At 37.1% G+C, this 14122-nt stretch overlaps 1 pseudogene; it reads left to right on the forward strand.

The window, feature by feature from the left end:
* The first annotated feature begins 6684 nt into the window (after positions 1-6684).
* LOC115968907 lies at positions 6685-13142 on the forward strand (annotated as a pseudogene).
* The last annotated feature ends 980 nt before the right edge of the window (positions 13143-14122 follow it).

Genomic DNA, 14122 nt, shown 5'->3' on the forward strand with positions numbered 1-14122 from the left:
CCATGGCCATTTGCTCAATGAGGTTTAGACATTGTTGGCCCTTTCCCCAAGGCAGCAGGAAACAAGAGATATCTGCCGGTCGGCACGGACTACTTCACCAAATGAGTTGAAACTGAACCTTTGGCAAATATCAGGGACGTGGATGCCAAGAAATTTGTTTGGAAAATTATTGTCACACGATTCGGGGTCCTTCGTACCCTCATCTCAGACAATGACTTTCAATTCGATAGCAAATCTTTCAGGAGATACTATTGTGATCTTGGAATTACAAATAGGTATTCCACTTCAACTTATCCCCAAGGAAATGGACAAGCCGAGGTTGTAAACAAGGTCATAGTGAACGGAGTTAAGAAAAGGCTGGATGACGTGAAGGGAAAATGGGTAGAAGAGTTGTCACATGTCCTCTAGACGTATAGAACTACACCTCGCAGGTCAACAGGACAAACCCCCTTTTCAATAACTTATGGAGCGGAGGCTGTTATTTCTTCAGAAATTGGCTTCCCAATGTTAAGGACCAGCTCATTCAATCTGAGCAGTAACAATGAGTTGCTAGAAAAGAGCTTAGACTTTATTGAAGAAATAAGAGAAAGTGCAATAGTTCAATTGACATACGACCAACACAAACTCAAGTAAGGTTATGATGCCAATATAAAACTGAGGCCATTAGTGCCTGGTGACTTGGTATTGAGAAAAGTTCGAGGTACTGCAAAGAACCCAGCGTGGAGAAAGTTAAGGCCCAATTGGGAAGGACGATATCGCATCACCTTGGTGGTTGGTATAGAAACATATTTTCTAGAAGACTTAGATGAGCATGTAATACCGTGCCCTTGGAATGTAAACAACTTGAAAATGTATTATTATTAATAAAAGTTTCCTTTGTCAATATGTTCATTTGTTGTATAAAGGCATTGTACTTTCTATTATTCATTTTTTCCAAGTTTTTAAATAGAACCTTAGTCATGTCTGGCTCTTCGGACTAGATGCTTTGGGAAACTAACACTTTATGACATCTTTATATAAGTGTTTAAACAGAACCTTAGTCATGTCTAGCTCCTTGGACTAGATGCTTTGGGGAAATTAACACTCTATGACATCTTTATATAAGTGTTTAAATAGAATTTTAATTATGCCTGGCTCCTCGAACCATATGCTTTGGGGAAATTAACACTCTATAACATCTTTATATAAGTGTTAAACAGAAATTAAGTTATGTCAGGCTCCTCGGACCACATACTTTGATAAAATTAACACTCAATGACACCTATTCATTTTTTATAAGTATTAAACAGAACCTAAGTCATACTTGGCTCCTCAGACCACATGCTTTGGCCAAATTAATACTTAATGACATCTTTTCTAAGTGTTAAACAGAACTTAAGTTATGTCAAGCTCTCCGGACCACATACTTTGGTAAAATTAACACTCTATGATATCTATTTGTTTCTCACTAACTGTCAAGACAGACCCAATATTATAACTAACTCCTCAGATTGGTAGCTCTGAGTAAGTTAATGTTCTTAATTATTTATCTAAGTGTTGAGCAGAGTGAAGAATATCTCTCCCTTTTTATACTTTACAAAGTTTATTGCTAATCCTTTTTAGATTCAGCTTTCATTGTTGGTACTTAGTCAAATTACTTACACTGGTAGCAGAATATTTTTTTTAGTTTTTGTTAAAGCTAGAGTGGCAACGGCTCAAGTTTATTTGTAATAACAGTAGGCTTGAAAGCATATAAAGTAAAGACACGAGAGATGGAAAGAAAAGTCCATTCATTAATCAAAAGAAGGATACATTACAAGTGGAGGCAAAAGCCACAAGAAAAGAAAATGACACAAAAAAAAATAATAATAAATAATAACAAAGAAAAATCCTACAACTTTTTCTCTGTTGGTTGAGGGCCCTCTTTGGAATCAGCTGCCTTAAACTTAGCATCCCCAACCTCGGACTTAGACTCAGCTGCTTTAGCCTAGGAGACTACATCCTTAATGGTAAGGGCATCCTCGGATTGAGTATCTTTGGCTGAGAGCAAGACCTCTTTACCCTTATCTGCCCCTATGGAGGCTTCAGTACAAAGAGTAGGATCTTGGATACTAGAGACCTGCTCAAGAGGAGGAAGGGGCAGAGCAGTGGAAGGGAGGTCCGTTGGAACTTCTCGGATGTGTTCAGGGAAGATTATGCTCTCAGCTTTCCTCAACTCAGAGTCAGCAGGGACCTCTGCACTGTTAAGCGCCTCTATCCAGGTCTTAGTGCAGTAATCCCTACACACTCCTGCCACCTCCTCAGCCAACCTGATCTCTATATCCTCCACCCCACATTCATAGGAGGCTCTCTCCGTAGCTTCAGTAGTCTCTTTGGCCACTCGAGCGGCCTCTATAGTTGCATCCTTCACCATCTGCAGCTCGGCCCTGAGATCCAAAACTAGTTGTTTTTGGGTGGCAAACTCAATTTCCGTTGTGTAAAGCAGCTTGTGCTAATCCTCGGCTTGGGTCTTAGCGTTTTTTAGACCGGTCAGGGCAGTCGAACATTCCCTTTGGCGATGGTCAGCTTTTTGCCCAACTCCTTATGCTCTTCTTTCAGGGCTCTGAAAGTCTTTTCAACCTCAAAACGGGAGTGGGCCTCAGCCTTGACCTTGTCATGGGCATTCCTAACCCACTCCTTAGCTACATAAACTTGCTGGGTAACCTGCATAAAAGTAGCAAAGGGGGCATAAATATATACACATATATAAATAAATGTGCATCCTAGTATTTAACAAAAAAGGACATTGACTGACTTACCATTGCAAGATCTCTCTTCAATGACATAAAGAGGTCCAGTTGTCTGGTACACCTAAGGCCCTCCATATCTCTGGGGAGAAGAAGAGGCTGCTCTAAGGCCTCGGCGAGGTGGGTGGCGTGTGCCCTTTGAGACTCCTAGATTGTGGCATCCCAAGGGATGGGAGCACCATCCATCTCTTGCTGAGGAGCCCAAGTGCGCACCTCTCGGCGAACCTCAACACCATTAGATTCCTCACGGCTCTCCATAGAGGGAGCCCTTTTGTCTTTAACATTTTCGAGCTGTTTAGCCCCCTTCGGAGGAATCACCCCCCCCCCCCCCCTCCACTTCCTGTACTTTTCTTTTTCTTTTCAAATCGGAATTAGGGAGCAATCCCACCACGGTCACAGGGAAAGGAGGAGGGGGGAAACTCGAAGGAACTTGGGTCTTGGGGACTTCTTTAAAAGATGACCCCTTGTTCTTGTTGGCCAGTAGACCCTTTAAGCTGGTCCTTGGTTTCAAGTCCATGCCTTCTCCTTCGTCTTCTAAACCGGTATCAACCTGAGCAGTTATTAACCTTGGAGAGTGGGCAATAGAAAATCTATCCAAATCAGCTTCAGAGTCCGAGAGCTCTACCGGCCTTTCTAGCACTTCACCTTTCTCCTCAAGGTGGAATTGGTCGATCTCGACCTCAAGGGATAAGGGTGCAGAAGCTGTCTCCTCCCTCAGAGCGGCTACTTCCTGAAGAACGCGTTGAATGGGCAGCTCAACAGGTAGAAGGTCTCTCCGAGCCAAAAATCCCGGCTTAGAGACGTCTATGCGTGCTTGCCTAGGATCACTAGCCCTTATTGCCTAGCCTACATTCTGAAATATGTGAGATAAGGGCTCGTAATCCAAAATTAGGTGGGCGGCCCGTAACTGTCTGTCTTCGCTTATGAATATCTCGAACCTCAGCAATTTGTTGAGATCTAGTATGTTGACAAGATTGAGTCTCGGCGTGACGTGGTTTTTATCTCCAAAAACATCCGATGAGAAAATTGTGGTTATATAAATAAAAATTATTATTCGAGAAGGCGAAATGTTGAGGCAAAGTTATAAAAAAAAAAAGCATATAAAAAGACTAAAATCCTTGCTAAAGGACCTAATCCTAGGGTAACCCACCTAGTTTTCCTGCTTGAACTGGGCAGTGAAGACCGTCATGCCACTCTCCAGAGACGATCAAGTAATCATCCTTCAAGCCCTTGTTGGACTTAGGAAGATAGGATATTAATCTAACGACATTAGACTAAGACTTGAGGTAATATCCCATGCTGGCAAGGGAATAACACTCGTACATGTGAACGACGTCGTGCCATGTGAGCCCTAAGTTCATCTGATTGTTCAAGGCATCTACACTCCCTAAGACTCTAAACAGATTGGGAGTGTACTGATGGAGACATAACCTATGATTGAGCAAGTAGTCTATGGTTATCCTATCCATGAGAAGTGTCATTCCTCCCTCTATAAAGGCAATCATTGGAATGACCACTTCACCCTCCTCTCTATCTGTAAGTATTCGGTCTGGGGGACAATATTGTAAGCCCACTCCCTGTGGGATATGATATTTGGCCCTAAAACCCTTCATATCGGCCAGAGAGTCCACTAAGTGCTTGAATCTACCCATCTAAGCAAACGTAGATGACAAAGAGAAAGTTTTCTAATAAAGAAGAAGGCCGAGGAGTTTGGCTGAGGAGAAAGAGAAAGTTTGAAGAAATAGATACTTGCGAAAACAAATAAGTGTATTAAATCCTGAACCTTTGGAAAAATCTTTTAAAATTTTCCTAAGGAAAAGAGTTAGGAAAACTTAGGAGTGTAGAGATTTTGGTGAGTTGGAGTGTTTGAGATTTCTGGAGAACTTGAAAATTCGTAAAGGGAAAATGATTTCTTTCAAGGCTATAAAGGGTGAAAATGAGTGGGAGTTATCCCGCTCAAAATTCCAAGAGAAAGATCAACTGTTGGATATGCATCTCATTGTTAGATCTGGGGAAAAAAGCGCTGCCTGGAGCAATTAATGGTGCCTTGCGGGCTTCAAAGCGTCAGTAACAATTATGGGGAGTGTAAAACGGCACTTCCACATGTGTAAATCAAAGGATCAAGTAGAATTAACTCTTAAAAATTCAAAACCCTAGTCTTCTCCTCGGATGAGAGGAAAAAACTGGAGTTTTGAGGGACTATTGCAGGATTAAGGGCCCAAATTATATATTGGGCTTTGGGCTCTGGCTGAGAGCGTGAGAGGTCCGAAGAGGAATGAATGATAATGAACGGTTCAGGCTTAAGATTTAATGAGTAAGATACAAATGAGAAAGTTGTCCGAGGAGGAATATCTTCTCGGATACGATAAGTACAGCTCAAATATGTATCCCAATGATCAGAGTGACCTTCCATGAAGCTTTAGTGATAGGGACGTGTATCATGAATATACGAGAAGGAGAGGAACCCAAAAATATCTAAGGGAAAGCTGCTACCACTGCATTGAATGCATTGTAGCTACTTTTCTGGCCGCATTTATGTGGAGAAGACCTCTGAATAGTGTTGTCTTAGCTATCACAACTCACAGAAAGCCAAAGAGGGTGTCTGATGGGACAGGTACTCAAATAAGGGCTCAGATGACCAACAAGTGTAGAATCAAAATAGTCCAAAAGGGAGCTATATAATGTAAGAGACCCTCCATGAGGAAGGGATCGGAAAAATAGAGAAAGAATACTATATCAATCAAAATTGTACTTGTACCTAACTGTTATTAATTTGTATGAATAAATACCTTCTCAGACAGTGAATTCATTCAACTCTATTTTCCTTGTTCTTACTTGATCATCTTTTAAATCCATACTAACTGTTGTCAAATTTATTAGGCCTAGTTTTTCGACCCACTCTCTACAAATTTACTGTACTGGGCTCATTGCGTCAAGATCCCATACATCTTGAGCTTGGGCTGTAAAACGTGTACGTACAAGTTTATTACACGATTGATCTAGATCACAAACCCACTAAATATCAACATACCTCTTGCATGGTGTCTGTATCATTTTGTAAACTCAAAAAATTTTAAATTATTATTTTGACAAAACAAGGATAGGTCCATAGGCAAACAAAGGATGGGTCATTTGAGGTTCGAACAAAAGAGAAAGATGGGCCAAAGGCTTCTTAACAAAACAAAACAAATATTGACCTAAAACACAAATAGATATAGATGGATTAGGTACTAGACAAAATGAGGATAAGCATAAGGATTATTTATGAATTTGACTACACTCACCAAGATAGTTGTACATATACGGGTAAATTGTATTTTTGTCTTTTCAAATTGGGGGCACACATTATTTTGATCATTCAATTTTAAAGTCCTTTATTTTAATCCCTCAAATTAAAAAAAAAATATTAGCAATGTAGTCACGTCATCAACTTTCTATATAGAATTTGGACATCACTATTAGTTATGTAAAAAAAATTATAATGAAATATAATGGTAAGATTAAATTGCTATACTTTTCAAATTTGAAAATTTGAAACACTAAAATAGGGTACTTGAATTCTCCAAATTTGAAAAATGAAAAATGTAATTTTGTATTGAAATTGTTACGCGAATATATAACCTTTTAAAAAATATTATATTTCTAAAAAATATTGTTTAAAATTACCATATTAATCCTTCTAAAGAAAAAAAAATCAAATTAATATTTTTTAGATAAAGAAAAATCTATATTTTTTTAGAGCAAAAAAAAGATTCAAATTAATATCGATTATCTATCAATCCTATTGCCGCTCATTCTTTTCCTACGGAAATAAAAGTAACTTTCATAAATAACTAAATAAGCCAAGAATTAAAAAAAGAAAAAGAACAGAAAAAGAAAAAGAAAAAGAAAATCTGACACTTTTTTATCCAATAATTAAAAAGAAATAAACGTATCTAAAATTTTCACAGAGCTCCCTCTCTTTTTGTTAAGCCGACACAGTAAGAGCAAGCACAGATCTGGATCGAGCTCTGAGAGATCTCTCAGACCCAGCTTTGTATTCTTCTTAATCCAGGTTACCCTCTTCTTCAAACTTCTTTCTTTGTTATTATTTATCTTGCTTAGCACACTTTGTAATATATACCTTGCTTTTGATGTGTTTCTTTGGCACTGTGATATACATATATTTCTGCAACATTTATGTTGTTGTAGTCATTTTTTGCTAAATGGGTATTGAAATTTTGGATCTTTTTTGGATGAGAGTTATAATGAGAGAAATGGGTGTGGTGAAAAAGTGAAGTTTGAGAGAGAAAAGTGAAGTGGGTGTGCTAAGTAGCTTTGTTATGGGCAATTTGTTGGCTTTTGCATAGTGAGATTTGATTTGGATTGGTGTGAATGTGAAGGTTGTTTTGGATGCTTTTTTTGTCAATGACAACATTTTTTTGGTGATTACTTCATTATGAGTGAATTTGTTTGTTAGGCATGTTTTGCTTTGGTTTTGAGATAGTGGGCATGAGTGACATCATGATTCAAGGCATCAATGGTAGTCTTAGATAGCTATAATTCTGGTGTGTTTGGACGAAAAGATTAGATACCGCAAGAAGAACAATGATATGCAACAAACAACTTGGAAGTAATTTTATAGATTATACAAAGAAATAGTAGGGTAGTATTGTTCAAAGAGTTGGAAAATGTGTATGACTTGATCTATTAGATGTGCAAATTTATAAGGAAAAAAACGTAGAGGAAGAAACATACTAATCATAAAAGAAAAATGCTTACCATTTGGGATGCGCTTGGCATTATGTATATAACAAGCACAGACACACAACATGCATAATCTGTTGCCAATTTATGGTTTTGATGAAGCAGCTATACTAATGTCGCCGTGTTTTGATTTTTCTGAAAAGGTCCATGATAACATCAGTTACCTGACTGATACTTGTGCCAAGCAATTCCATTAGCTGATAATATATGCTTATGCTTGCAAAGCGTGTATCCTTCTAGAATTTGAAATACGGTTAGAAATTTCTTTTTTCTCAATAACAGGTGCCATGAGGCCGTGTTTTTGCCTGTATAAAGGATATATTTGTTATGAAGGTTAACATTGTTGAGATCAGATTATAGGAATTTCTCTATATTATTGAGTTAATAAAAATTCTAAAACTGAAGAAGTTTTTTCAAAGGAAACACCGTTATTTAAAATTCTTTTCAACTTATGCTAGGTTTTGTAGGCTCAGTACCATTATAAAGTTATGTCAAGGAGGCCAGTAAATCCTGCTCGACGCATTGGGGATGGTGTAAACATCCCATTTGTGGGTGCGGTGCAGTCCAAATCACGCTCATCACCTCTACTATCTATCGGACTAGTCATTGTGGTACCTTTTGTTCTCATTATGGCCTCTTTATTATTTTTCTCCTTCGCATAATTATTCTCCAGCAATAATTAATGTACAAAATACAAATTCTATTTGTTTGTTAGTGAGAAAATATAGCTACCTAAGTCTCTCTTATCCATGCCTCTCTGCAATGACTGTCTATTCCCAACATGCTTGTGTTTAATATAGTTGCCTAAATTGGCCGCTTTTCTATATGAAAAATATTGATAGAACTGTTATTTGAAAATTTCAGGGCGCAATCCTTGTTATTGGTTATTTCTATAGTGGTTCAGGTTTGTATGTAGTCTGTGCACTTGAATACTTGGAACAAAAAAGTTTCATGAACCTCTCCTTGTCTCTACTCTTATCAAGCCAATGAATGCTTAAGTAAGTTGGATGTCTGACCGCAGGCTGTGGGTCAGCTAAAGAAAAAAAGAAAAAAGAAACTAAAAAAAAAATAAAGGAAGGTTCATGAACTAAGTTTGATAATCTCATTTTCTTTTTGTTTCCAAGGTCAGTCTTACTTTCTATGACATGTCTTTTGTTCAATGGATTTTGCATGACAGGTGAACCAAGCGGTGATATAGAAGTTGTAAGTAAAGTTGAAGGTAAATATTATTGACATTGTCTTGTACTCCTGTTGTTATAGGTTTTCAATTCTTCAAAGATTTTGCATATTGAATGCAACTGTTGAGTGTTTTGCAGTATGTGAAGGTTATTGTTTATTGATTCATGTACACTGGATCCATTGAATTTCTTAGTTGTTTTCCCTCCCTTCATTAAAATATTAGCACACATGTTTATCCATGGGATTGGTATTAAAAACCATCTGAAATTTGTGGTGGTTTGATTTTCCTTAGGCATATGGATGATAACATAGTTTTCAATTCTACGATGAATGGGAAATGATGTTTATACTCCTGTCTTTATGGATCCTAGTATCACAATATGTTTTGTGGGCAGCGTTGCCTTCATTCTGAAGTATGTATTATACAGGAGTACTGCACATGCCTATAGATGTTGGATCTCTCTCTTCCTTTCTCTTGCGTGATTGCTAATGATTTTAAAGGTTGACTTGTTAGAGGCTTAAGGTTTATAATAATAGGAGGATGAATGGAGTGAAATAGTGATGGGCTATAAAATTGGAATCTTTTTGAGAGGGAGGATGAGTTTCCCTAACTGTGGGGCCTCATGCCCTTTACTTCCTCCCAATCTATATTCAAGAATCTTTGAGGTCTTACATGGTTTTTCCAATCATTCTTAATATCCTGATTGACATCCATCTTACCCTGATTTGGGGTTTTCAATCTAATGAATATGTAGTGAAATCTGAATCTTATCGAGTTGGGATAGAAGTACGCAAAAGGTGATTATTGAACTATCTGTTTACTATATTTATGTAGTTTGCATGCACTGTCCTCTGGTTGTAAGCATCGCTAATCTCTGCAGTATTTGTCTGACTGTTTAGTACTTTTAGTAATGCAAATTTTGGGAGATGATTTTTTATTTTTTAACTTAACAAATTACGAGTGCAAATATGCAGGTGGTGTTTCATGTACATTAGAAGTTCAGAGAGCATTTCCTATTCTAAAGAAAGCTTATGGTGACAGCATGCATAAAGTGTTGCATGTGGGCCCTGATACCTGTCTGGTGGTATCTAAATTGTTGAAAGAAGAGGATACTGAAGCATGGGGTGTGGAACCATATGAATTAGATGATACTGATGCCAGCTGCAGGAGTCTTGTGCGTAAAGGCATTGTACGGGTGGCTGATATCAAGTTTTCTTTGCCCTACAGGCCAAAATCATTTTCTGTTGTTATAGTGTCAGATGCATTGTAATACCTGTCCCCAAAGTATCTCAACAAAACCCTTCCAGAGTTGATGAGGGTATCCGCAGATGGTGTGGTTATATTTTCTGGTAATTCCTTATAAGGCTTATGCACTTTCAGGTTGTGAAACATTTTGTGCTCATTAGTTGAAAACTTAAAATGAACAAGAAGTTGATGACACTAATGGGGGCTGATTCAGCTGATTTCATTTGATCAATAAGACCAGGTTTGCCAAATTGATGGCTGATATTCTAACTTAGCTTGTTTCTTTGGGAACTATAGGAGAGAAAAATTACTGAAAAACTTTGCTGCTATGTTTGATTGTCATCAGATTCTTACTCTCAGTGAACTGTCTGAACAAGGAATTATGTCATCTTCCCAAGTGTTCTCTCTTTTGCTATCTTTACCGTTAAAAATTGGCCAATAACTTTGGTGCTGTACTCACTTGTAATTATGGTTATTCTGAAGTCTACCGTATAAAACAATGACAATGTGATATCCCCTTGTTCTTTCTCTTTTGCCATGTTCCCTTCCCAGAATGCAATTCCTGTGCAGCAACAACAATGATCTTCCCCCCCTCCCCCTCACCCCCCCCTCTTTCCTTCAAAAAAATTGGGGACTTGGGGGGGTTGTTCTATGTATCCTGAACAATTTCAGTTCTTTTCTTGGATGACATTACCGTTTGGATGGCTCAAGCTTTTGTATTGATTATATTTGAATTTCTCTCGAACAAGCTTTTACCACCATCCCCTCTCCCTTATGTAAATACTGTAATTGTCAATTCTCACTTTTGTGATAGTTTGACTTTACTTTCAACTTTCAGGATCTGGTTTAATTGTATTTTACCCTTCTTGGAGTTACCCTAGTACTGTTCACATTTAGCTTAATGATTCTAATTGCTAGGGACAAATTAAATAAGCATTGTACCCTTCTAGAGATATGCCCCTTGATATCTGTCATCATAATCAGTGACCTAGGCTGTATCATCTTTTGAATGGCAAAAGGACTTGACATAATGTAATAGACACAGACGTGCAAAATTTATCTTTACTTAGTCATTTTCCCCCCATTTATTTTAAATTTTATTTACCACAAAAAGATTTAAAGTTCTAAAATTTTGGTGATTTGTTCCACGTGTAGGTTATCCAGGTCAGCGTAGAGCGAAAGGTGCGGAGTTGTCCAAATTTGGCTGTCCAGTAAGTGATTATGTTTTTCTAAATGTTCTTTAGTCATTGGTTTTGTTTTGTTTTGTTTTGTTTTGTTTTTGTTTTTTGGTGTATGGATACATCAATAGTTGGGGTGGGGGGTTTGAATCTTGGATGACTCCATTGAAAATACTAGGAGGTTCCAGTTGAGCTACAAAGCTCTTGGCTTCTTTATTGCCATTGTTGTGCAATTTAATTTGGCAACATGTGGCCTGGATTCGAAAAAGATGACGTAATTGAAAAACTGTTCATTTCCTAAGAGCTATGGTTCAAATGACACTTCTCCCTTCCACAAGAATGGATGGAGGGTGAGGCTGTGGGTTCACAACACATTGGGTGTGTGTAACTCTTACTAGTAAAGGAAGAACAAAAGGTTGTACTAAGTGCACAAAGCTAGGAGAGGTTGATTCTCAGACTCAAACCCATGACCTTTTGCTTTTGGTGGAAGGCACTTGCCTTCAAACCAAGGCCTGACCTCTACTAATAAAAGAAGGAAAAACTGTATAATTGTTATGTGTTTTTTTTTGCTGAATCATTAATTGGTGAATTAATGCACTTAAGGTTGGCATATAGCTGCAGTATCCTAGCCAACAACATCCCCCCCTCACCCCCCACAACCCCCCCCCCCCAAAAAAAAAAAGGAAGAAAGAAAAATAGTAACTCTGCATTTCAGACCTGTGAAGTAAACTATCAGCAATGTTGTGAAAAGCTATAGAGATGTTCTGATGCCATTTCTTTATCTACAAGTCAGTGCACTATAAGCTGCTTTAACATAAACAAACGGGTTATGATTGAGCAAAACAATTTTTTTCTAAGACATTGTGGCCATATTGTCTGATTTTGTATTTAATGGAATAAAAACTTGAGAGAAGTAAATTTATAAATTGTCATTAAAAGACTTTATAAATAATTGTGAAATACTAAACTCTTTGGTTGATTGCATACAAATTAAGGTAAATAAACTGAACCATGAATTCTTGCAATAATTGATTTCAGCATGTGTTTGAAGAATCTTGTTTCCTTCCTTTCCCAAAGTTTTCTTGGAAGTTAAATTGAACAAAATTGAGGTCAAGGTTATGAAAATTATCAATAAATTTCAATGGTTTGGACAAAATTATTAATTATTATTTGTTTGTTAAATTGATCTAAGTAAAAGGATGAATATTTTTAAATTTTATTAAACGAAAGAGTTAGATGCTTTTCTCAGATATATACAGCAGAAAACTAAGTAATTATATATTTTGAATTAAGAATAGGATATCCAGGAAAGTGATGGTTGAGAATTGATTACTTTAACAGTGCTTTTCAAAGATGTCTTTGCTTTTTGTGCCTTTGTTGTGCAACTGTTGTTATGTTGTGGTTCCTGTTAAAGAAAATTTACTTGCAGCATTGACTTGTTGAACATGACATGAGAATGTTCATTTTGTGAAGGCCAAATTGCGAAGCTCATCTTGGTGGATAAGATATTTTGTTCAGAATAGGTTAGAAGAGAATGAAGCTGCCTCAAAGAAGTTTGAACAGGCTTCAACCAAGAGGTTGTATAAGCCGGCCTGCCAAGTTTTCCACCTCAAATCACACCATTGAAAACCAAACCTAGGTATCATATCTTTACTTTGTAGCTGGCAGAAGATACTATTCCCGCAAGCATCTTAAGAGCCCGAAGGGTAAGTTTATATTCTGTGGAAATTACAGAGCCTACATTTGTCTTCCGTTTTAAGAGCTAGATATTCTTGTCAGTGTATTTATTGAGGAAGATGAATCATGCTATGACTTTAACCATTTTTGTATTTACTTAAGGTTTTAGCTCCCAGATGCTTGTTGTATTTGTAATGATAAATGCATAAACTAGCGTGTCCAAACTCCCACTTATATTTGTAATGATAAATGCATTAACTAGCAAGTCCAAACTCCCTTTTGTATTTGTATTCAAAGATTGATATAATGCAGCAGTTATCATGATTCTTTGATGATGGCTTTTGCCATTGATATGACTTTCTGAATAATTTCATGATTGGATTGCTTTTAGAAGCTTCACATTTAAGTGATCTATTTTTATTTTCGTAGATTGGCCTACTATTATTTATTAGTTATTACTATCGTTGTGTCTTAACTGTGGAAGAGTCAGCTCCCATCGACTTTGTATCAAATCTTAGAACTTTTTCTTGGGGGTTCTTTTTCAACATCAAAACAAGTAGATGGGAATTGTCAAAACAAGTAGATGGGAATTGTTTTACCTTCTCGAGAACCAACAGGAAGGACAAATACTAGTTAACATAATCATTTGGTGGATTGCAAAGCATTGAAAAACGAACAAGAAAAAAAATAAAAAAAACCCGATCAATAAATCCATTCAAAGAATATTTGAAACTTATTGTAAGGACATTGAGGTCGACTCTTTCTTTGGTCATTGGTCACTACGTTTCTTTGGGACATGAGATTTATTTGGATTTCATGATCTACTTAACAAGGGATTTGCATAGGATAAGAGTCGAAGACAAAACAAATTTATGTGAAATCAGCTCTGTGCGATCAACTAGTTTAATGGGTTGTTGTAGCTTGTGAGCCCGAAATTAAAGGGTCCTATCCTATAAAGGTTAAAAATGAGTCTACTTAGTCCATTGGTCTTTCTCTCTTGTTCCATTATGCGGTGGCCTACTTTTAATAACATGACATCTATTCTACCCAACCCTGACTTCTGTGTTTCCCAATTTAACATTCCCCTTCGAATTTGAGTCCTAAGCAACTATGGTTTGAAATCTCTCTTCATTTATAAATTAATATCTCAAATCTTCCCTCTCAATAAAGTAGGAATTGAACCCTAAATATCTCAAGTTCATATTGCAGAATCATTGGCATTCTTCATACATGCGATGAGTGGATCAAACACTACTTTTGGGTGTTATAAACCACTATTTCATAAGCGGATCATAACCATGTAGCTTCACATGAGTTAATCCAAAGGTGTA

Source organism: Quercus lobata, chromosome 11, assembly GCF_001633185.2.
Source record: "Quercus lobata isolate SW786 chromosome 11, ValleyOak3.0 Primary Assembly, whole genome shotgun sequence".
NCBI lineage: Eukaryota > Viridiplantae > Streptophyta > Magnoliopsida > Fagales > Fagaceae > Quercus > Quercus lobata.